Here is a 22,774-nt window from a genome sequence, read left to right on the forward strand (position 1 = left end):
AATATTATTAAAAATAATACACCTATTATTCAATTAGAAACTGCTAGATAAAAGTGACTATAGTCACCTGAAAAAAGAGGAAGAATTAGACTGTGTGTAACCTGAAAAAAAAAAAAAAACCCACCTACAAACCAAATGTAGGTGCCCTGAGCATTTTACTGAAGACAAAGGTCTTACTTAAAAATGGAATTTATGAAACCTTTAATAAGCACCAGATAGAACGCCTCATATATGAACTATCACAGCTGCTGCCAAACACAGTAAGGTGATTCTTCAAAAAATTAAAATTAGAAATACTATATGATGCAGCAATTCCACTTCAGGCTATATAATCAAGAAGATTAAAAGAGGTCTTGAAGAGATATGTGTACACACATGTCCATGGCACACTGGTCTATAATAGCAAAAACATGGAAGCAGCCCTACATCCAATGACAGACGAATAGATAGGAAAAAATGTGGTATTTTCATATAATGGAATATTAACCTAAAGAAAGGGTAGGAAATTCTGAAATATGCCATAACAGGGCTATATCTAGAGGATATTACACTAAGTGAAATACCTCTGATTGTTTAAATCTTTCTACTGACTTGGGTTTCATTTCTTCTATCTTTTTTTTTTCTTTTTTTTTTTTTTTTGTCTTTTTGCTTTTTCTAAGGGCTGCTCCCATGGCATATGGAGGTTCCCAGGCTAGGGGTCGAATCGGAGCTGTAGCCTCCTGCCTACGCCAGAGCCACAGCAATGCAGGATCCGAGCTGCATCTGCGACCTACACCACAGCTCACAGTAACGCCAGATCCTTAACCCACTGAGCAAGGCCAGGGATCGAACCTGCAACCTCATGGTTCCTAGTCGTATTTGTTAACCACTGAGCCACGATGGGAACTCCTGTTTTTTATCTTCTTAATGCAGAAGCTTAGATCACTGATTTTAGACCTTTTCTTTTTCTAATATAAACATTGAGTGCTGTAAACTTTTGGTAACCACTGCTTTTCTTTATTCCACAGTATTTGATATGTTTTTTTAATTATATCATCAAAATATTTTCAATTTCCTTTGCATTTTCTTGTCTTTGTTATTTTAAAGTGAATGCTTTCTTTTAAAATTAATTATTTTCCATTCATCTAATAATAGATTTATAACTCGATACTGTTGTCACAGAGCACATATTCTTCATAATTTCCAATCTTTCGTAGTCTTTTAAAAAAACTTTTAGCAGATGGTCTACCTTGCTGAAAACACCATATGCGCTTAGTTTCACTTCTTTAATAATATGAAGAAAAATGCTTCTCTCTATATATGTGCACACTTATCTTTTTGATTATTCAGTGATAATATTTCTATATTAACATAATATTGCCATTGCCAGGATCAATGAGGGAGAGAGAGACTGAGATTTCCCGTTTAATTATCTAAAAGACTATGTTCATTTGGTCACTTGTAATACAAGACATTATCATTTCCCCTAATATCTCACTTGCAGTAATTATTACAGCTTCTTAATTTTTTGCTATCCAATGATATAAAGTTATAGTGATAGATTAATTACATTTCTCTGACTGTTAGTTAAGTTTAGGTTCTTTTAAAGTGTATATTTTTTCCATTTCTTTGAATTGACTATTGATATACAGTGTATCTTTTTTCTCTGATTATTAATCTTTCTGTGTTGATTTTAATTGTATTTTATTACGTATCATGACCCTGTAGCCCTGATATATTTGTGGCTATTATTTTCCCCTATTTATGTGGTATCTTGCTATGTATGTTTCACAAATCTCCATGTTGTATGGTATTTCTTAGAAGTGTGTGTCAGTGGATTATTTTATATCTGCTATGTTTTGTTTATTTTTTACAAAGGCCTTCTGATTTTGATATGCCTATAATCTAATTTTATAACATTTTAACTGATAAGTCTATTAGACTATTTGAAATTAATTTTTATATGATAGAAAGCATAATTCAATGTTTTTTATTTCAGTTGGATAAGTAGCTTTAATAATATTAAATATACTTTTTTATTCCCAGTGTATTGAACTTCTGTCTTTGTCTTGTATTGATTCCTATATAGACATCTCCAAAGAAGATATACAGATGGCCAACAAGCACATGAAAAAATGCTCAGTGTCACTAATTATTAGAGAAATGCAAATCAAAACTACTATGAGGTAACACCTTGCACCTGTCAGAATGGCCATCATTAATAAGTCCACAAATAACAAATGCTGGAGAGGGTATGGAGAAAAGGGTATCCTCCCACACTGTTGTTGGGAATGTAAATTGGTGCAACCATTATGGAAAACAGTATGGAGGTACCTCAGAAAACTGAATACTGCACTACCATAGGACCCAACAATCCCACCCTTGGGCATATATCTGGACAAAACATTCACTGGAAAAGATACATGTACCCATATGTTCATTGCAGCACTATTCACAATAGCCAAGACATTGAAACAACCTAAATGTCCATCGATGGATGCATGGATTAAGAAGATGTGGTATATATGCATGAATACTACTCAGCCATGAAAAAGAACAAAATAATGCCATTTGCAGCAATGTGGATGGAATTAGAGACTCCCATACTAAGTGAAGTAAGTCAGAAAGAGAAAGACAAATCCCACATGATATCACTTATATCTGCAATCTAATATATGGCACAAATGAAACTTTCCACAGAAAAGAAAATCATAGACTTGGAGAAAAGACTTGTGGTTGCCAAGGGGGTAGAGGAGGGAGTGGGACTGGGAGTTTGGGGTTGGTAGATGAAAACTATTGCATTTGGAGTGGACAAGCAATGAGATCCTGCAGTATAGACATGGGACATGATGGAGGATAATATGAGAAAAAGAAAAAAATATATATATATTTGTATGACTGGGTCACTTTGTTGTACAGTAGGAGTTGACACTGTAAATTAACTATAATGGAAAAAATAAAAATCATAAAAAATGTTCATAGGCAGCCTGACCAAGAAAATTAAACAACAAATGAATAGTGAGGATACGTGATATGTTATTCGCAATTATCCAAGAGCATTTTAATATTTTTAATAGCAAAGCTAAAATGTATTTGAGTGTAAAAATATTCTGAGACACTTTCAAGTGATTAAATACCCTAATCAAATAATTCTGCAATATTGTCTTTATTCCCAGTGACGTATGAGAAAATCCAGGAGTGCGATTTAGGTCTGGCCTACATTCAGAGACCAGCTCAGAGACCAAATATCTCAGTACTGAGGACGCACAAGAGATTGTACTGTGAGTACAGTCTCTCCTTGGTATTGATGTCAGGCTTTTCCATAGTAAACTCTGAGCAAAAAAAAGGAATACTACATTCTAAGCACCAAGGAAAGATCAAACTTGAAAGATTATATTTTTTTCAACAACTATTTAAATTAGAAGACTAAATTTGATTAGATCATGGCATAGCATTTTTTTTGGTCTGTGATAATATGACTACTGGTAACTTAAAACTGATAACAAATTGTTTCTCAAATTTTGAGGAAACAGAAAAAACTTGGAATCTAGAAGATTCTGACAATACTCAAAAGAAAAATACAATATATATGAATTGAGATTCATACAAATTAAGAATTATGATAAACAAATATTAAATTAGCCCATTGATTCTAGGCCTGAGATTACTGAAAAATATATGACTAAAATAACAGTTTTAAAACCACCAATCACAAAACAAATCCCCTTAGATTGAATTAGAACAAAAAAGATTTACCAATGTATTGTTTGAAGTTAAGCACTTGTATTTAAATTATGCAGTGATGTTGAAAATAAAAATGCAAAACAAAAATTTAAAAAAGAAAATACAAAGTAAAAGAAAGCCTAGATAATTTTAATGTAAAAATAATCAAATTTGAAAAAATGAGGAAAAAATAATATATATTTGTAAAATAAAAAATGAGAATAAGAAACATAATTACACTAAAGTATAAATCCCAAACAAGTAAAGTACAAATTGGAAAAATATATGCAGAAAAGAATGTAAATAGTCAGAATTACATTATAATAAAAACAGAAAAGCAATGCCACAAATTTTTAAAATAATCTAAATAACACAAACATTAGTTTAGGACTAAGAGAGAATATGTTATTCTAGAGAACAGAATATGTAATGTATGTAGTAAACTGCAATAAAGCCCTAAAAATCTGAAAAAGATCAACATTTATGAACCAGGTTCTCTGAATGAAGCCTCATATGCTTAAAAATCACTGAGGAGAAATAGAAACATGTTTATAAATTCATAAATCTTTCTGTGTATAACCCTTGGGCTAAAGTGGAAAGCAGGGTGATGTTAAATAATAAAGTAAATAATAATAAATAAATAATAAATAATAATATATAAATAATAATAAATAATAAAGTAAAAAATAAATAATAATAAGAGTAACAACACACCTTCGACACAGTAATGCAATACTCATTGCAATTTTTTTTAAGAAAATAATATTTAAATACGTCTAAGAAAAACAGTACAAACTGAAAGCATTTATGCTGTGCTATTAAGGATATTAACCAAACACAATCAGATTAATGCCACGGCCCTTCCTCTCAAAAGAAGAAAATAAAAATAGGGATTAGGAAAAGGTTAATAAAACAAAGAACCAACTATCAAACAATGTCAAAAATTAACAAAGACAAGAGCTGTTTCTTAGAAAATAATCAGAACAATAATAGTAAAAACAGAATTCTCACAGAACCTAGTTAAAAAATGTGGACTTTCAATAAGCAGAATGTGGTGTGTCAAAATTACGAAAGTTCAGAAGCGTTATGGATAATGCACTTAAAGTGAATTATAAGTAAACTCCAATAAGGTTTTTAAAACCTATTTAAAAATTAATTTCTACAGAAATGGCTACATTTGGCCAAAGAAGAAAAAAAAACTTTAATATACAAATAATGGCTGAAGAAATTGAAAATTTCATGCCGTAAAAGCTCTTATCTAAAATATTGTTATGGAGGAGTTCCCGTCGTGGCGCAGTGGTTAACGAATCCGACTAGGAACCATGAGGTTGCGGGTTCGGTCCCTGGCCTTGCTCAGTGGGTTAAGGATCCGGCGTTGCCGTGAGCTGTGGTGTAGGTTGCAGACCCAGCTCAGATCTGGTGTCACTGTGGCTCTGGCATAGGCTGGCAACTGCAGCTCCAATTAGACCCCTAGCCTGGCAACCTTCTTATATCGTGGGTACAACCCAAGAAATGACAAAAAAAAAAAAAAAAAATGTTATAGAAAGTTCAACCTACGTTATACTTTGAGGAAGGAAAATATAATTACTGTCAGATACAGATTGTTCCAAAGAAGAGATGATTGAAGACCCCTGAACTCATTTTATGGTGAGAGGAGAGACTCGATTTTAAAACTGGTTGAATCTAATTTTCTACTCAGTCTATTTATTGCGGTGATTCATGCATTAATATGTTTGATTCATTTTGCAAAGGTTTAAAAAACTAGGCTATGACTCTTAGCCTAAGATTTGAGTTTTGTATTGTTTTGACAGATATTCAATTTACTCTGAATTCAAATTAGAGAAAATCACTTTAGAAAAAAAAAAAGATACTATTTCAAAGAATTCGTGTGTCATACATTTATTATCTAATATTTTTCACTATATATATTTAGTTTTGTCATTATATTATGGAGAATTATTGTCTAGAAAATAATTGTATTGGTGACTCATTTATAATGAATGTTATGAAACTTGCACTTTCCTAAGAGTATTTTGGTGGCTTTTTTTTTTTGCATTGCTTTATATCATATTACCTTGACTTCATTTTTATCATTTATACATTCATTTGGATTGATAAATGTGGATTTTAAAGTAGTTTCTTCTTTTAAAAATGTTGACCCTGTTTTTGGGGAAGTTTTGCTATAGCTAGGAGCAAAGCCCTACCAAGCAACAACAAAAACAGACTCCTTCCCCCCGCAGAAAATAATTCAAAATAATACTCTGCAAATTTTACTTATTCATGTCTATCTATTGACCGATGAAATCTTTTGAAAAATTTTCATATATGTGTAAGAACTTTCTCAACAGAAATCAGAGGAACTTTTAAGCATGGGAAAGCATACATTAAATAGTGACAAAAAGAGAAAGAACATTCAGATTAATGCTAATTTCTGATTCTGCCATTTTGTTCAGTTTTCATTAATACTCGGCATACATTTCTCAGACTATCCTGGCACAAGCAGTGAGTCAGGCATCCCCATACAACCCCTGTTTTCCTCTGTGCCTAGCTGAGTGCAAGCCACACTCCTTAGCTCTGTGAATTGTGTCTTGACTTGTAGCAAACACATCCTTTAGACACCAGTCGTTTTGATTTCCTCATTAGACCGGCAGCAGCTAAAGCAGAACCTTACTCGGCCATGAAATTCCATCCTCCTGTACTTAGAGTGAAGTTGGAAAAATCATCTCTGTGGTTTTAAAGGGTTTTTGAGCAAAGTTTTTGCACCCTTTGCTGTTGAGCAGTTTTGGACAGATTCCCTGGCCTGCCCATCTCCTGTGATGGAAATCTTCCCATCAGCTCTTCACATTAAGTGGTATTTGAAGATGCAAAATGAGTCATACCAGCCTCCCATCAACAGACTTCCTGTACTTAATTGTTATTTAATTTGCCATTTTGAAGACAAGGAGCTATCAAATGGCTTTAATCCTTGAAAGGGATGGTCTTGAAAAATCTCTGTAGTCGCCTGTTGCAGCACCTACCCACCCCCCACCCCAGCCAACGCCTTTTTAATTTCCTCCAGCTTAAGGGCCTCTTTTCAGTATTATTTATATGCCACGCTCCGTCCTGCTGCAGACCCAAGCCACTCTATTTCACTGGGCTCTCCAAGGTTGTATTTTACCATCACTTCAGTTATTTCGTTCTTTCACATGCCATATCCTCCATATGGGTCGAGCACATCAACATTAGCTCATCAGGATCCGTTCAGGCCCAGATATAGTATCTGTTGCACTGCAGCTGTTCAAAAAAACCGTTCGATGAGTAATGAATATACTTTTATCAACTGAGTTCAGTTGCAAGGATAATTTTCTTCCCAAACTGGCACTTTAAGCAGATAAGAAACATTTTATTTGGCGTCTAAAGAAAAAAAAAAAAAATATATATATATAGCAGCTCTGATTATTACTATTTCAAGTATGTAAGACTCAATCTGCCTTTTAATTCCTGCCAGAATTATACTGGTGTATTTAAAATTGTGAATTTTCAAGCCAGATTACAGTTCTGTAGCTTCAATAATTGTTTCCTAGCTCATCACTCCTCTTTCACAGAGGCAGGCCAGGCCTTTGATTTCACTAGAGAGAGAAAAACAAAAATAAACTACCACTGATTAAGGAACTCTTTTAAGTCTAGACTCAGCCTGTTTGGAGAGAAATTTGCAGCCAGTTTTGTGTTGTCTTCCCTTTTCTTTTTGAATACAAAAAAGAATCTACGGTGGTAGCAGACCATGTGATTTTCCCAATGTGGGAAGGAGAAGAACATATTCTGAAAAAGATAATATTTTAAAACTATAACGTGTTCTTAAAAAGAACTTTTAAAAATAAAACAAAAATGTTTGAACATTTGAAACGTGAACAAATTGTAAAACACAATAATGAAGAAAATAATGTCACAATCTGCTGCTCTCTGCAACCAAAAATCACATTGAAATATTCAATGAGGCAAGTTAGATAAATATATGACATTTCTGCATAGTGAAATATGTAGGATAAACCTTTCCCAATGTAGCTGAACTTTATAACATGTGTGTGTGTGTCTATATATATAGATATATCTATCTATATATGTATCTCCTTGCAAAGGTTCTTGTAAAAAATTAATCTGTATTTAACTCTTAGTTCCATTCAGTGTATCTTTGTATAGATTATCTAAGCTCTCTGGTCTCAGTTGCCTCTTGTAAAATGTGAAGGTAATACTACCATTTATCTAAAAGTTTCAGATCACTGCTCGGATGTGTGAACATGTAACATGTATGTGTTATTAAGAGAGGAAATTTCTCTTGATCCCTGTATAACTTGACGAAAAGGCAATTTGTACACAGAGCTAATATTCAGGATTAACACTACAAAACATCGGTTGACTTCAGTTGGGGATCTGGGGTCAGACCACAGAGAACCTTGTGAGTTGGTTATTTTATTAGATCCTTTATGTAATTTCCCACCCTCTTCCTAAAGTGAATACATGGAAAACACCTAAATTTCTAATTTCTAATGAGTTGAGTGATTTAAAATCGTGTCTCTGTTACAACTTTATGCTTTAATTAGCATTTTACAACCTTATCTGCACTTTGGTATGTTTCTGAATTTGAAATTTTTAAAAAAAAATCATCAAAATTTAGTAATCTACCTTTTACAACATTTTTTAATGCTTCTTTATTGGCATTTCTGTCAACAATCTGTTCATCTTTTTTTTCAACTGTATTGTTAAATTAATGTTAAATTTGTTAAATGTATTAAACAAGTAACCCTCTTCTAAACATTATCTTTTGTTTTGTACACATTTTTCTCAATGTCATCTCCCTTTTGAGTTTGCAATGGTTTATTTCCTGGGTAGAAATATTTAATTTTATGTGGTGAAAATTACCTCTTCAGTCCAACATAGTTTCACTGTATGTTTTACATTGTTCTATTTTGTTGGTATTTTGTTTCATTTTTTTTATGTCTTGTTTTCAAAGGTTGAAACTAGCCAGTGTATCTGACAAAGTTATAGCTATTTCTTCTTTTTCATGACACAGCTTAGAGGTGCCATATTCATCCTTCTGGAAATTAGTTCTATTATACCTTTTTGTGTTTTAATAACAAATAAGCTCTTCATAACTATTCCAGCACTATTTTTCTTAAATAATTTATTCCCACTCATTTGAAATGATATATTAATTATATAATAATTAATAGTTTATATACAAGCTATTACATCTGGTGCTTACCAAAGATTTAATAAATTCCACTCTGCTGCCGCTTTATAATTTTTAACAAACTAATTTAATGTTCTATTTTCAAAATGTCTACTCACTGCAAATTTACTCTTCTATCAAAGCTACAATTGTTTTAAATTTTGTCCTATGAGTAGGTGATGCTCAGCACACCTAAATTTGACTTGTCTGCATGGAGGCCTGTTCTTTAGGTCAAATAAAGTCTAACTCTTTCTTTCTTCTCAGGTGACCTTAATCTAACAGTTTCTAATTGAATAATAAATGCATTATTTTTAATAATAATTAGATTTTCATTTTAAAATGCCCAAGAATGGGTAATACCATTACTTTCGCCTTTATTCATAATAAAGTAATGTTACCATTTTGTTGAAACTACTACAAAGTGCAAGCATTTTCCTATAGACATAAGACCTGGAAATTGTGCCGTGTTCTTTTAATGCTACTGAGATTCTCACGTCACACCTCTTTAATTCATCTCTTATGAACCACTAGATCCCCTAAGTCCTTTCTATTAATTATAAAGATCACTTGTGTTCTCAAGACTTTTAACAGTTTTAGTATATAAATTTTAGCGTATCTTTAATAATGATAAAAATTAATGTCTATATAGCAATCAAAATGTTTATGAGTGTGAAATAAACAGTGTAAGTGCTTAAAACACATTGTCCATTTTTTGGTAATTTACTGCTTAGGATATTCTGTTCACTTTTTCAAAAATAAGTTTAACTTTTCTGTCTTTATTAGACATGGACCTCCCTAAATACTTAGGAAAGTTTGAGTCAAGGTCATTTCTTGTCCTTGCTGTTCTATTATTTCAGGAAAGAATGACTTGACTATAAAATCCAGAATTCCATAAATATGATTTAATAATTAGGTCCAAAATTATAATTATATGCCTTCTCTTTTAGTCTTAAAATTCATGTGATATTTTACTTAAAATATGATTATCAAAATTATTATACTGTTTTCGGTGTTGATAGATGTTCTAGTTATCATGTCCTAATAATTTAGCCAAACAGCATTTTCCTAACTACTATATTATTTCACTGTTCCTTATTCTTGTGAAGGAAAAGTTTATGCTAAAGCAATGGCAACCTGACAGTAACACCTCAAGTGACCACTCACACAGACCATGGAGAACACAACCATGTAGTCTTTGGACACACCTAATTCTTTGATATAAGAGCAAAGAAATTAGGCTCACGTGAGCTGTGTTTGAAGTATAATGACCAATTATCTAAAGGTGCTTGACTAAAAGAACTCTATTGTCTAATATTGTTATTTGTTATGTGTTTATCAATTTCTATTGCTTCAACAAGAGATTGAATATCAGAGTTTAAAATTATTGAAAAAATTCCCAAGAAATATATACATAGGTTATTTAAATATTCTACATGCATATGCAGGTATAACCACATAGAAATCATTATGGTATATAGACCTAAATCAATTTTTAAACACAAGCATCAAAACGAATATGTATAGATGTTACACAGATTTTTTGCAATAACTGTAAAATCTATTCATAGCTCCTAAGTAAAAAATAAGAACATGAAAATAAGACACATATGCAGAAAAATCTTAAATAAACTAATGTCCTCATAAAAGTCTGTTTGGATACTCCAAATAAAAATTACTTTTCTCCAAGCTTATTATAATAACATAATTCATGTATTATATATCATCAATTACTTTTTGTCCCTAGTATTATTACCTTAGTTTCTAAATAGATCAAGACCTTTTTATCTCCATGCTTCTCCCTCTGCCTAAATACTCCTTTTTTCCTTCTCTCATATTTCTGTATGCATCAGCCTGACTAATGCTCACTCATTTCAAGTGGCAGCTTGATATTACCTTTCTTGATTCTTTCAGTTTATTTGTATTTTTCTCCTTAGAAGTTAGGAGACATTTTTCTTTTTCCTGACAAAGAAGGCAAGCCCTAACTATGTTGTCAATCGAAAAAAGAAAAGCCCTGTGGGGCGTGCATTTATTTATAGCGGATCAGGCTGTCAGCCCTTGGCGAGATATTTGGGGGCTGCTGGAAGGGAGCCATGCCATAGCATGCTTGGCGGCAGTGTAACGAGTCCCCTGGAAGACCCTTAACCCAAGAAGTGTTTAGTTACACCACGTCAGTAGGTGGATTCTGTGGCTTGGTTTGGAAATCTCCTCATGAGGGCAGGGCAGGCAGGAGTTTCACTGACTGCACAGTAGGGAGGTAGGGCAACATTTGCTCAAGTTACATGGGGGCCTGTTGGTGGAATAAGGGTGCATGGATTTCAAGAGCTTGGAGGATGGAGGACTTGCAGATAGATTTCCTCCCTGACTCCAGACATGTCTCTTGTTTGCACAACTGTGATTTCTTGAGGTTGTTCATTTGCCTTTGAATGCTTTTGAGAAACGCCCTTTAACCATAACCACACCTGCTTTTGGCCTTGAGAGAGTTGTACCTTGTGTAAAACAAAAGCCAGTAGGTTCTTCAGGTAACCCCCAGACAGGTCCAAACAGACTGACAGGACAAGGTGTCCTCTCTCCCCTCCTGGACCAGTGACCAAGGCCCCGCACGGAGGGTGTTCTGTGAAGAATGTCACCAGTGTGGCACAGGACCAGGGGAGGAGTAACTGAACACCCACAATGCTGTCTTATCATTTTAAGTTGCCCTTTTCCTTGACTGATATTCTCTTGATTGGTATAAATCTTTCCCTATTTTCTAGGATGCTGATAAAGTTTATTCTGACAATTTTTTTCTCCTTTGATCACTGTTTCTGTGTAAAAACAGTCCCTTAGAACGAACTTCTTTTTTCCTTTCCCTGATATCACCCCACTGACTGATCTTAAATGTACCATTTAAAAGTATTCTTATTTTTTAAGCAATGTTAAATTGATTGTTGACATATATTCAGTTTTGTTATATGCTGCATTATTTCTACCTTGCTAAGTAGATTGTGTTAATAATTTAAGAGCGTCCATCTAGAGCCATTAGTGAGGCTACCCTGTGACTCTTCTTTCTTATACTCATTTTGTCTGGATTTCACTAAACCCTGTAACATTTTCATACCATATGATGAGAATGGGTATGTTTTCTTATTTTCTATGCTCTAGAATAATTTGTGTAAGATTAAAGATATTTCTTCCTGAACATCTGGTAGAATTCAGTGGTAAAGTCATGTGAAACTGCAGTGCTTTATTTTGTTTTATTGATGGAATAAATGATTATAACTAATGAACTTTAATAGTTATAAGTAGATTGGTCTGAGTTAGAAGACTATATCTGAAGACAAGATTTTCCAGAATTTTTGTTTAAATTGCTGCCATCAGGAACTTGAAGATATTAAATTTATATCTTGGCTTTTGTTTTGTTCAACCACTGACATAGATTAAAATATATTTCTATTTAAGTATGCTTGGAAATTTCAGTGAAACCTTGTTTTATTTTCTCATAGGCAAAACATAGGTGCAACTCACCATCTACAGGTCTCCGTGAGTGTTGGGTTTGAAGACGTGTGTGCAACACTTACTATAGTCTAATTTTTCTCAAAACACAGAGCAAGGGCTACAATTACCACCCTCTTCCCCCCAATTCCTGCTGTCCTTAGATGGTTAAGATTCTTCTCTGAGCAAATGACCTCAGAAAAATTATAGTTAATGCTACCAATTTAGTGTTTTTAAGCCCTATGCATACTCCCGTATTTCTTGAGAACTAAACACTATTCATTTCAATGTTGTTTTTCCCATCTGGATTTCTAGGTGTCTTTTTTTTTTTTTTTCTTTACAGCTGCACCTGAGGCATATGGAAGGGGTTGAATCTTAGTTGAAACTGTGGCCTATGCCGCAGAAACACTGGATCTGAGCTGCACCTGCAACCTATGCCACAGCTTGTGGCAATGCTGGATCCTTCACCCACTGAGTGAGGCCAGGGGTTGAACCCGCATCTCACACAATGTCAAGTCCTTAACCCACGGAACCACAGTAGGAACTCCCTCTAGATAACCATCCATCTGAATCTTAGAAGTGTTAGAAAACACGTTCTGCAATTTCTAGAATAAGAACTTATGCTATTTTATTAGGACACTATTAGAGGTTCTGTTAACTAATTTTCATTTCAGACTTTTATGCAAATGCTTAGAGTTGTCATTTTCCTCTATTATTCTTTTCCTGTGCTTCTTAAATCTATTTAATAATCAGAGTTACGGAACGAGTTGAGCAACCATCTTCAGTTATCTCTTAAGATAAACTGTATCTTCTGATCCTTGGAATTTTAACCACTATTTGGATCTAGAACACTTTGTGCAGGAAGTTATTTACATACATTTCAAATTAAATACCTGTTTATTCCTCCTGTATCTCGAGGAACTCAGCAACCCTAGGTAGTAACGTATTCCTGGGGGCAGAGTGATATGATATTCTCACTGTGACCACTTGCATGAACTGAGATTGAAAGCAGTTTTTCCAGGGTGGGGTAGAATATTCCTGAACCACAGGTAAGGGTTAACTACCCCAAACTGCTGAACCTGAATCCACAGCAACTCTATTAACAAGTTCCCATGTTCAGCTTCTTTCCGAGCAGCTTTAACCTCCGACTGATTCACTTATGACAAGAGCTCAGAGAATGGACTTGCTGGCCAACGTGCCCCTCTTACTGCAGCCCCTCCCTCACCCCTTCCTGCTCTGAAGTGACATCACCTGTTGCCTCATCTGGTGTTTGGCTTCTGCTGGTTTTCCTGGAAACTCTCCATTTTATCTGGGTTCAGAGCCCTTCTCCCTCCCTGAGAGATGCGGTCCCGCTTTCAATCTCTGTTAGTTTATCCTGATTTTTATTTTGTGTGTGCGTGTGCATGTGCGTGTGTGCATGGGTGCGTGTGCATGGGTGTACCCTCTCACTCCTACTCATCACCAGCTATACAACTAGGGTTTTAGAATAGAATGCACCAGAATTACTGGTAAATTTTGCTTGAGGGATTCATGTTTTACTGAGGCTAATAACTAAAATGCAAATGTAAGAGACCTGATGGATCCCCAGATTTTACTAAATAGAGTTTTTTCAGTATGTGATTTAAAAAAAAAGTCTCTGTAGTTCACTTACATTGCTTTGCAAATTTTAGATGGAGAACAGGCTGGAAATCTGACAGGAATAAACTTTCACATAATTTTTTTCACTCTGTAACTGGCAAGATCAGAAATGCCATGAAAAGTAGACTGTCACACAGGATATTTTCTGCTTCAGCTGCTTTCTGAACTCATGCAGACACGTCGTCATATGCCTGCACACATAAAATCACATTCTCAAAAGCCAAAGGGGAAAAGTGTGAGGGAGAGAAAGCTGCATTCAATTATTCCAGACTCTGTCCAAAAATTAATTGATATAAGGGATATTAGCTCCTATTAACTTCGTCTTTTTTTCATTTATAAGGGGGATAATGAAATGACTGGGAATGTATTTTCTAACTGCTGTTTCCATTCTTTATAGTACAACTATCCAAGCCAACTCGAATTTTAGATAAAATGCAAAGTCAGTTTTTAAATAGGTGAAAGTCCATTAAGACATTCAGCTTCCACGCTCATTTAGCTTTTAGAGAATTAAGATATACCTAGAGAAATAGCCGAACACCAACATATTACTGAAGTCCCCACCTCATTTCATTTTATTTCACTCTCGGCACAATGAGTCCAGCTAGCGCAGTTCATGTGTTTTATGGAGCATTGAACTGGCAGCATATGAGAGAATCATGACCGTTACTGCTGCGCCTTCTGACAGTGGGATGGTCAGAGGCCAGTCTTCTGTCTTGAGGACTCCTGCCGGACCCGAGAAGACGAGGGATTGAATCATCCCAAAAGACGCATTTGTGCAGAATGAAGAGTGAACTATCAATTGAGTTGCACTTGACAGAAAATGGCACTTTTGCCCTTGGGCATCTTTTTGAGAAGAAGAACAAAGTTACATTTAATGTCTTCTTGATTTCATTCAATGAGCATTGAATTTTCCCAAACGCATATCGGAATAAATGGTATCTTGGTGTCGGTATCATTATCATAGAAAACAGAGACTATAAACACCTTGAAGCTAATTTCCGGGACTGAATTTCCTTATAGGAACGTGGTATAACTGACAAGGCACAGGAGAATTTCCACAACACTGAATTACAAAGACACAGGAAAATACTCAAATTCCCAAATAAAATTTAAAATACTTGTCAATGACACTCTTATTTCATAAGGTAGTGGTGAAAACACAGGCTCTCTGTGTGAAATATCATTACTGCTACTTACGTATGTATATTTTTTTACCTTTTGAGTTTGAAAAATAAAAGCTCTTTTGCATCTTCTGATAAGCCATAAAATAAATTCCCATGTTCTATTTTTGTTTTACTAGGGCTTTGGAATTCTACTCGCTTTACTAAATTGCCCAGTGTCTCAGCATTTTGGTTTGGATTCTGTTTTTGTCAGTAAACAAAACATTATATTATTTTTCAATTATTTCTCTTTCGATGTTAATTCAACATTCTATTCATGCCAAAAACCATACATGTGTGATGGTAGAGATTAATAGATACTGAATTGGTAGTTAATTGTTTTACAGTGATAATCATTTATGGTTTAGGATGGCTTCGGATTATGTATGGTCAAATCCATAAGAAGACGACTAATTTAAACGTATATGTAACAAGTGAAGTTTTTTCCTGAGTCAGTGGAAATTTACTTGTTATAAAACCAAAATGAGATTTTTAATCACCAAATAATACAGGAGCTAATGTGAGTAGACTTGATTGTTGAACCCATTACATCTCTATCTATATCTATATGTCTGTCTGTCTATCTGGGTGAAGTGGGATGGGGGCATATGTGTGTATGTACTGATGCTGTGGATTCTGAAATAAAGAATGATTAATATTTTTTTCTTTTAAAACTAGTTTAAATCCCTTTGTAACAAGCCTAGGCAGTCGTTAATGTCCTTGAGATATGCCCTTCACGTGTGTGGAGAGATCTGGGAAGAATTTAAAATTTCTAGTTTAAATATTCTAAGACATGAGGGGATAGAGACAGGCATCAAGGGAGTGAAAAAAGTTGCCCTCTGAAGGTGTTTTCTCAGTATTCCTCAAAGAGAAGTGGCACCCAGGACCCTGTAAAAGCTTCACGTGGGTTTCCCTTATGTGTGGTAGGGCTCTGAAGGTAGGTGTAAGCCTTCGGAGGCTAGAGTCTATAAAATAGCTGCAATGGGCCACTCTTATCAAGGATGGGATAGCGATAACCAAATATCGTAGGGGCCTGTGTGGACAGCAGAGTCGAAGGCGCATCTGTGACGGAGAGCTGCAGGGGTCGGTGCGTGTACCTCATATGTCCTTTTCCTGGCAACGCATATGCTCCAGAGGAAAAAAATGTAAAAGTAGTAGAGCCAGTCTTTATCAGGGTAGGGCAGAGCTGCACTTAATTTTGTATTCTAAGATAAATGATCTTTATACAACCAACATGCTTCCTTTCTTTGTTTTATCGGTTTTAGAAGAAATGCCTCAGTCTTTCTCCGTTTGAGACTAGCGTGTGACCTTTATCAAATTCCTTTTATTCTAATTTTCATCATGACTGATTGCTTCTCCCCCCTTCCTTTTCTCTTGTCAATGGTTCCTTTCAATGATAAAAACTGAGACCCAAGCTATGAACATCCTGAAATATCTCATAATCTTTTTTTAAGCCTCCAACTCATCTCAGGGGCTGGATTAGGAATTGCTTTTGTTTTTTAAGCTTATTTCATTGTGCCTTGCTGTTTTATCACAGAGATTACAGCACACACTATCTCACGATTTCTTTTTAATCCTTTATACCATTCAGGGTCTTTATTTTACATTCCTTGCATACACTAGCAAATGGTTGATTATACATCATTCCCCGTTAAGGAGGATTCATGTATATTTCCATAGGAATTGGCAACTGACCATGGCTGATTAATTCCATAAGAGCTCAGCCCAGAATATTCCTTTCTTTGGATTCATTATGACAGTGCTTCTCATCAGCTTATATGTATGGCTTATATTTATTGGTATATGTAAACCCAAACCCTTTATCTTTCAATCTGCGCCTGGCATGGGGCTGCCTTCGGACTTTGTCACGACTGTGCATTCTCCTTACATGTTCTCGAGCACATTTTCGTGCATTGTTATTACACACCCTTGAAGTGAAGTGTAGGTAAGCCGAGTTTCCCCTGGAGCTCAACAAGTCAACTTGCTTTCAAAGCATCTTCCAAGACACCCTGTCACCTCTTACTTTATTCTCTGTGTCTATACAAGTGTGGAAGAGGGTAAGATATACTTAGGGTCTGCAAAAATATACATGTTTTATTTAGCTGCATGTCAATTTCCCAACTATTGTTACTCCCTTACTATCACTGTTATACTAATGTTATATTCTATTCTGTGGTAAATATTGCATTACCAGAGTTTTTTTTTTACAGGAAGACAGTCTTTACAATTATTAGAGTGATTTTAATTATTTCACTTTTTTCTACTTTTTGTTTGTTAAGAGAAATTTTTTTTTTTTTTTTTTTTTAAGGCTGCACTTGTGGCATATACAAGTTCCCAGGCTAGGGGTCAAAGCTGCAGCTGCTGGCCTACACCACGGCCATGGGATGTGAGCCACAACTTGTGTCTTTGACCCACGCTGCAGTTTGCAGCAATGCCAGATTCTTAACCCACTGAGCAAGGCCAGGGATCAAATCTGCATCCTCATGGATACTAGTTGGGTTCATAACCCACTGAGCCACAACAGGAACTCTCGTTAGGAAGGATTTTGATCTTATGTAAAGGCAATTTTTTTCTTTTTTCTTTTTCTTATCAAAATAATTGTTTCCTCTAAAACTTTATAAATGTACCACCTCTCCCCCAGTTAACTTGAAATCAACCTGCCTTGGGCAAATATATGCTGTTTACTTCTGTTCTATTTCAACCTTACCAAGTGTAACAGATTTTTATTACACAGATCTGGAAGAATGCCCCTAACGGATTAGAGTGAACAGATGAGCAGTCAGAGGAAGTTTAGAAATTATATAAACAATAATATCTTCATGACCTTTAGAAACATCGCCTACCAACTAACTCATCACTTTGTGACTTCTGAAGTTATTACAAAGTAACTTCATGTACACATGCACTCCATGTTCATTGCAGCACTGTTTACAATAGCCAAGACATGGAAACAACCTCAATGTCCATCGACAGAGGAGTGGATCAAGAAGATGTGGTACATATACAAAATGGAATATTACTCGGCCATTAAAAGGAATGAAATACTGGCATTTTTAGCAACATGGTTGGACCTATAAATTATCATGCTAAGTGAAGTCAGCCATACAGTGAGACACCAACATCAAATGCTATCACTGACGTGGAATCTGAACAAAGGATAGACTGAACTTGTTTGCAGAACAGCTGCTAACTCACAGACATTGAAAAACTTATGGTCTCTGGAGGAGACAGTTTGGGAGATGCAAGGATGTGCTTGGGCTGTGGAATGGAAATCCTGTGAAATTGGACTGTTATGATCATTATACAACTACAGATGTGATAAATTCATTTGAGCAATAATAAAAAAGTAGCACTCACACAAGTAGAGAAAAGTTTTCAAATCGTTATTGCCCTGATTTCTGTTGAAGAACTTAATTTTTTTTGAGAAAACCACCTCAATTTATTTGATAGGACTTTCTAAAATCCATCTTGTTGAAAATCATGGACTGCTTGAAATACATCATCTGTTTGTGGCATACAAAATTCTTTAGAGGAAATACATATTCTTAATATATTTAAAAGATCTTTTTAATATATACTGCTAACTTTTAATTTTATTATTCTCCTTTTTAGACCACATAGGACACCAAAAAGATTTTCTCTGATGGCTGTTTGCTGTACAGATTTTCCTGTTTATGTTCCATTTCCACACTGAAGCTAAGTCAAGTGTACATACATAATTTGAAGAGTGAATTCAGTGCTTGTTCAGGCTGAAAGCTGTATGCATTTAGATAAGAGGGAACAAGGAACAGGAGGAAAAATAACCTTGCAAGTTGCCTTCTGTTTGCTAATGCAATATGTTTAGCTAAATCAAATAACCCTTATTATGACTTTTCAGTTTCAAATTAACATAAAAATACAAAGAAGCAATATTTATAGAATTAATATTTTTCAAATATTGATTTGCCTGAAGTTATTTATTTTTACTGTAAATTTTGAAAAAGGATCTACTAATAACCGCTAGGGATGAAGTAAAGAAGATCTGACCCTGAAACATTTCAATCGTATTTCTATTTAAATGGCAGAATGCATACAATAATATTTTTATTGTTAAGCTAAAAATGCGCTAATAAAAAAGTAGTAGTGTAGCTTAGAAAAGAAATGTTTAGAGCTGGAGTCAACCGATCTGTTTTTTATTCAGTGCCTAGTGAACTGGGCATAACATTTTGTCTTTTCCTCATCTCACATTTTCAACATGTGAAACAAATATTGGGGAAGGTAAATGCATTATATATATATAAATATATATATATATATATTTTTTTTTTTTTGTCTTTGCTATTTCTTTGGGCTGCTCCCGCGGCATATGGAGGTTCCCAGGCTAGGGGTCGAATCGGAGCTATAGCCACCAGCCTACGCCAGAGCCACAGCAACACGGGATCCGAGCCCCGTCTGCAACCTACACCACAGCTCATGGCAACGCCGGATCGTTAACCCACTGAGCAAGGGCAGGGACCGAACCCGCAACCTCATGGTTCCTAGTCGGCTTCCTTAACCACTGCGCCACGACGGGAACTCCCATAATATATTTTAAAACAGATTTGAAACATTTGGACCTTCAGTGAGTGACATTAACTCCAAACAATGGTTATGTCAAGGGTTCAAGATGACCCTTCCTTTTTCTCCTGGAGATTAAACGAATATCTATATGTTTAACAGCAACTACAGTAAAGCTGAGGCTATTTTAATCACCAATAAATAAACAAAATAGTTATTTTGGTTGCTTTGTGCAACACAAGCTTATTTAATAGCAAATTTGACTATAATTATTATAAGCGGATCAGTACTCCTAAACAGTAAGGAAGAATTCTGATGATTAATTTCTCAAACTTTTTTTTTTAATCAAGAGGAAACTGGAATTTCATGGGACTGTCTTTCAAGACTAAGAAGATGCTAATAAAAATGTAATTAATAGGGAGTTCCTGTTGTGGCACAGTGGAAACAAATCCAACTAGTATCCATGAGGATGTGGGCTCAGTCCCTGCCCTCGCTCAGTTGCTTAAGGATCTGGTGTTGCTATGAGCTGTGGTGTAGTTCACAGACGTGGCTCGGCTGGTGTTGCTGTGGCTGTGGTGTAGGCCGGCAAATGCAGCTCCAATTCAACCCTGGCCTGGGGACTTCTATATGCCTTGAGTGTGGCCCTAAAAAGAAAAAAAATAATTAATAAACATAAATGTACAACAGTGATTGAGGGCTGATTTCAGAATACCAATCATGCAAATCTGCATTCCCAGGATAATTTCCTAACCACCCACCTGAAATCTCTATTTGCTCAGGTTGAAATGGTAACATTTTGAGATAGACACACATACAAACACATCTATATATCCTGTTTGGATAAGAGGATGAATTTTGACTTTATTTGTAAATCCGTTTAACACTGTCAAGAACAATTTTCTCTTTGGGACAGTTGTAAAGCTTGCTCATTTTCCCAATTCCTTGCTGCTCTCAATTAAATTACACCGATACATAAAGCAAATTACTACCACCAACACCAACAACAAAATTTTTCCTATTTTCGCTCCAAACCAACAAAATTATTGCACCTATTTTCTTTCCAAAGCAGGGTTTAAATTAAGTGTTACCCTTCATATCTTAAATGTGATGGCAGGTAGAAAACGGACAAGATTGAATTCACTTTAAAAAGACTGTCTAATAAAGTGTGAAGTTTTGTTTTTTTTTAATGTGGATAAGGAAAGACACTGTTGATAAAGAATCTAAGTTAGATGAATATTAATAAGCATTCTCTGTTTTCTTGTAGCTTGTGGTTCTAGGTGGAGAAATTATTTTCCGGTACTCACACCAGTGTGAAATCCAAGTGACATTTCAGGCCAGAGTCCTTAACGTAATATGATAACCCTTAATAATCACGGAAAACATTGTACCCCTTAAGAAAAACTGAGCTGAGAAGTGTCATTAGGCAGATGCTATTTATGGCTCCGTTTTTCATCTTTGTACAAAGTTGATAATAAACGTTTTACTGGCTTACATACAAAATGCAGCATAATGATGATATGGACATCAATGTCTGTAATAGAAGGTGACTTCGGAAAAAGAGAATGTATATTTGTGCAGAAAACATAAGAGGCAGATAATAGGGCTCGTTAAATGTTGATCCCAAGAGGGCAGGAATTATATAATAACACCTTTATGATTTATTCCTCTTAGTACTTACCGCTGTTAAGTAAAATTCCAAGGCTGAAAGGGATCTTAACGCATGCATTTAATAATTCTATTATTTTTACACATTCTTAACTGTTCGTAAATCCATAGCTTAAAACATCTCTGGTCATGGTGAATTCATTATGTGCTAAAGAAGTTTATCTTTATTCCCATGGCAAAATGCATACTTAATACATCTTTTGAGTTAAATAATTAATTTGCTATACAGTTATATGAACAGCCTAATCTATGGGAAAGAGGACGTCTATGAAAGCCACAAATTCCCTCATTTTTTTTTTTTTGGAGGATTCTCTGTTTAAGATTCTTAACAGCATTTCTCTACATATTTTAAGTATTTCAAAGAGACAGAAAGAGAGAGAGAGAAATTGGCATTCTGTCTTGAACTACTGATCCTATTAAATGCATTTGAATGGAACTCAGGTCCACCAAATTTTCTTTTTTAATGGAATTAATGGACTTTAAAAAAGAGTTACCAAAGGTTTCAAGTCATTCCCTCGCTTGTCTTTAACTTGACACTGATGCTGTGGAATAACTAATGTTCAGATCATTTTAAAAAATCAACAAAGACTGTGAGTTACCACACCAGTTAGCATAAGATCTTCAATGAGCTAATTATCACCTAAAACAAATTTGCAGAAATATTACTGTTATAAAGAAACACTGAAACACCAAGTATTTAGTCAATGGGCAGACCAATAAGATTAAGTACTCTCGCTGGTACTTATGTCCTTCCAACCAGGAGTCAAATCTATCTCCAAAGTAATAATAACATGTGTCTCTTACCTTCCTGCAACTCTTCTCTGTTCAATATCTTCTAGGAAGGTTGTAACTGTTGGCCAGCAACTGCAGCACAGAAAGCTGAAAAAGGAAGTGTTGGCTGTGGTCATTTTTGAAATGTAACCATTGCAACACTGCAACACTTAAAACCTTGGAGCTATCACATGCATTTGTGTAGTAGGAAGACGTATATATCTATTAGTTTAAAAACATAAATTAAGAGAAAGTTGATAGAATAATTCCACTGCGGTACAAAGAAAAAGTTTAAAGAGGGTCTTATTTAGCAGGTAGCCAACTCTGTGGGGTGTGGAGAACTTGGTGTTTTAAATTAATTATATATCTTTCAGAACCGCTTGGGATTGTTCTTAAATTAAATGCTCTCTTATAAACGGAAAATAACTCTCTTAAGAGAAGAGTACTATTGAATGCACATGGGGAAGCAGAGTATGTGTCGACGGAAATGGGTCGTTTTTCAGAAAGAGTATTTTAGCGCTCAGCATTTACAATGTCACTCCTGTAAACTCTGTCAAGATGAAAAGTCTTGAAAATTTGAATGCATGCCGCTGTCTCAAGAAAATGAGTTAAGCATCAGTGCTTTCTG

At 35.0% G+C, this 22,774-nt stretch overlaps 1 long non-coding RNA gene across 6 annotated transcripts in view; it reads right to left on the reverse strand.

Annotated features, from left to right (window-relative positions):
* The window catches only part of LOC146398753 (uncharacterized), a 244,947-nt gene that overhangs the window by 85,778 nt on the left and 136,395 nt on the right, over positions 1-22,774 (reverse strand). The window contains exons 3-5 of one of the 6 annotated variants that reach the window (XR_014817216.1): positions 22,180-22,254; positions 14,028-14,205; positions 5,808-7,095 (exon numbers count right to left, since the gene is read on the reverse strand). This is a non-coding gene — a long non-coding RNA (uncharacterized LOC146398753). Of the gene's footprint in view, positions 1-5,588; positions 7,096-12,696; positions 14,206-22,179; positions 22,255-22,774 lie in introns of those variants that run through there. The other 5 variants (XR_014817219.1, XR_014817215.1, XR_014817218.1 and 2 more) reach the window with 5 other exon arrangements.

This window comes from Sus scrofa, chromosome 10 (assembly GCF_054392235.1).
Source record: "Sus scrofa isolate SSC_HxYL_T2T_F1_AM1 chromosome 10, Sscrofa_HxYL_maternal_Yorkshire_Landrace_v2.0, whole genome shotgun sequence".
NCBI classification, from domain to species: Eukaryota; Metazoa; Chordata; class Mammalia; order Artiodactyla; family Suidae; genus Sus; species Sus scrofa.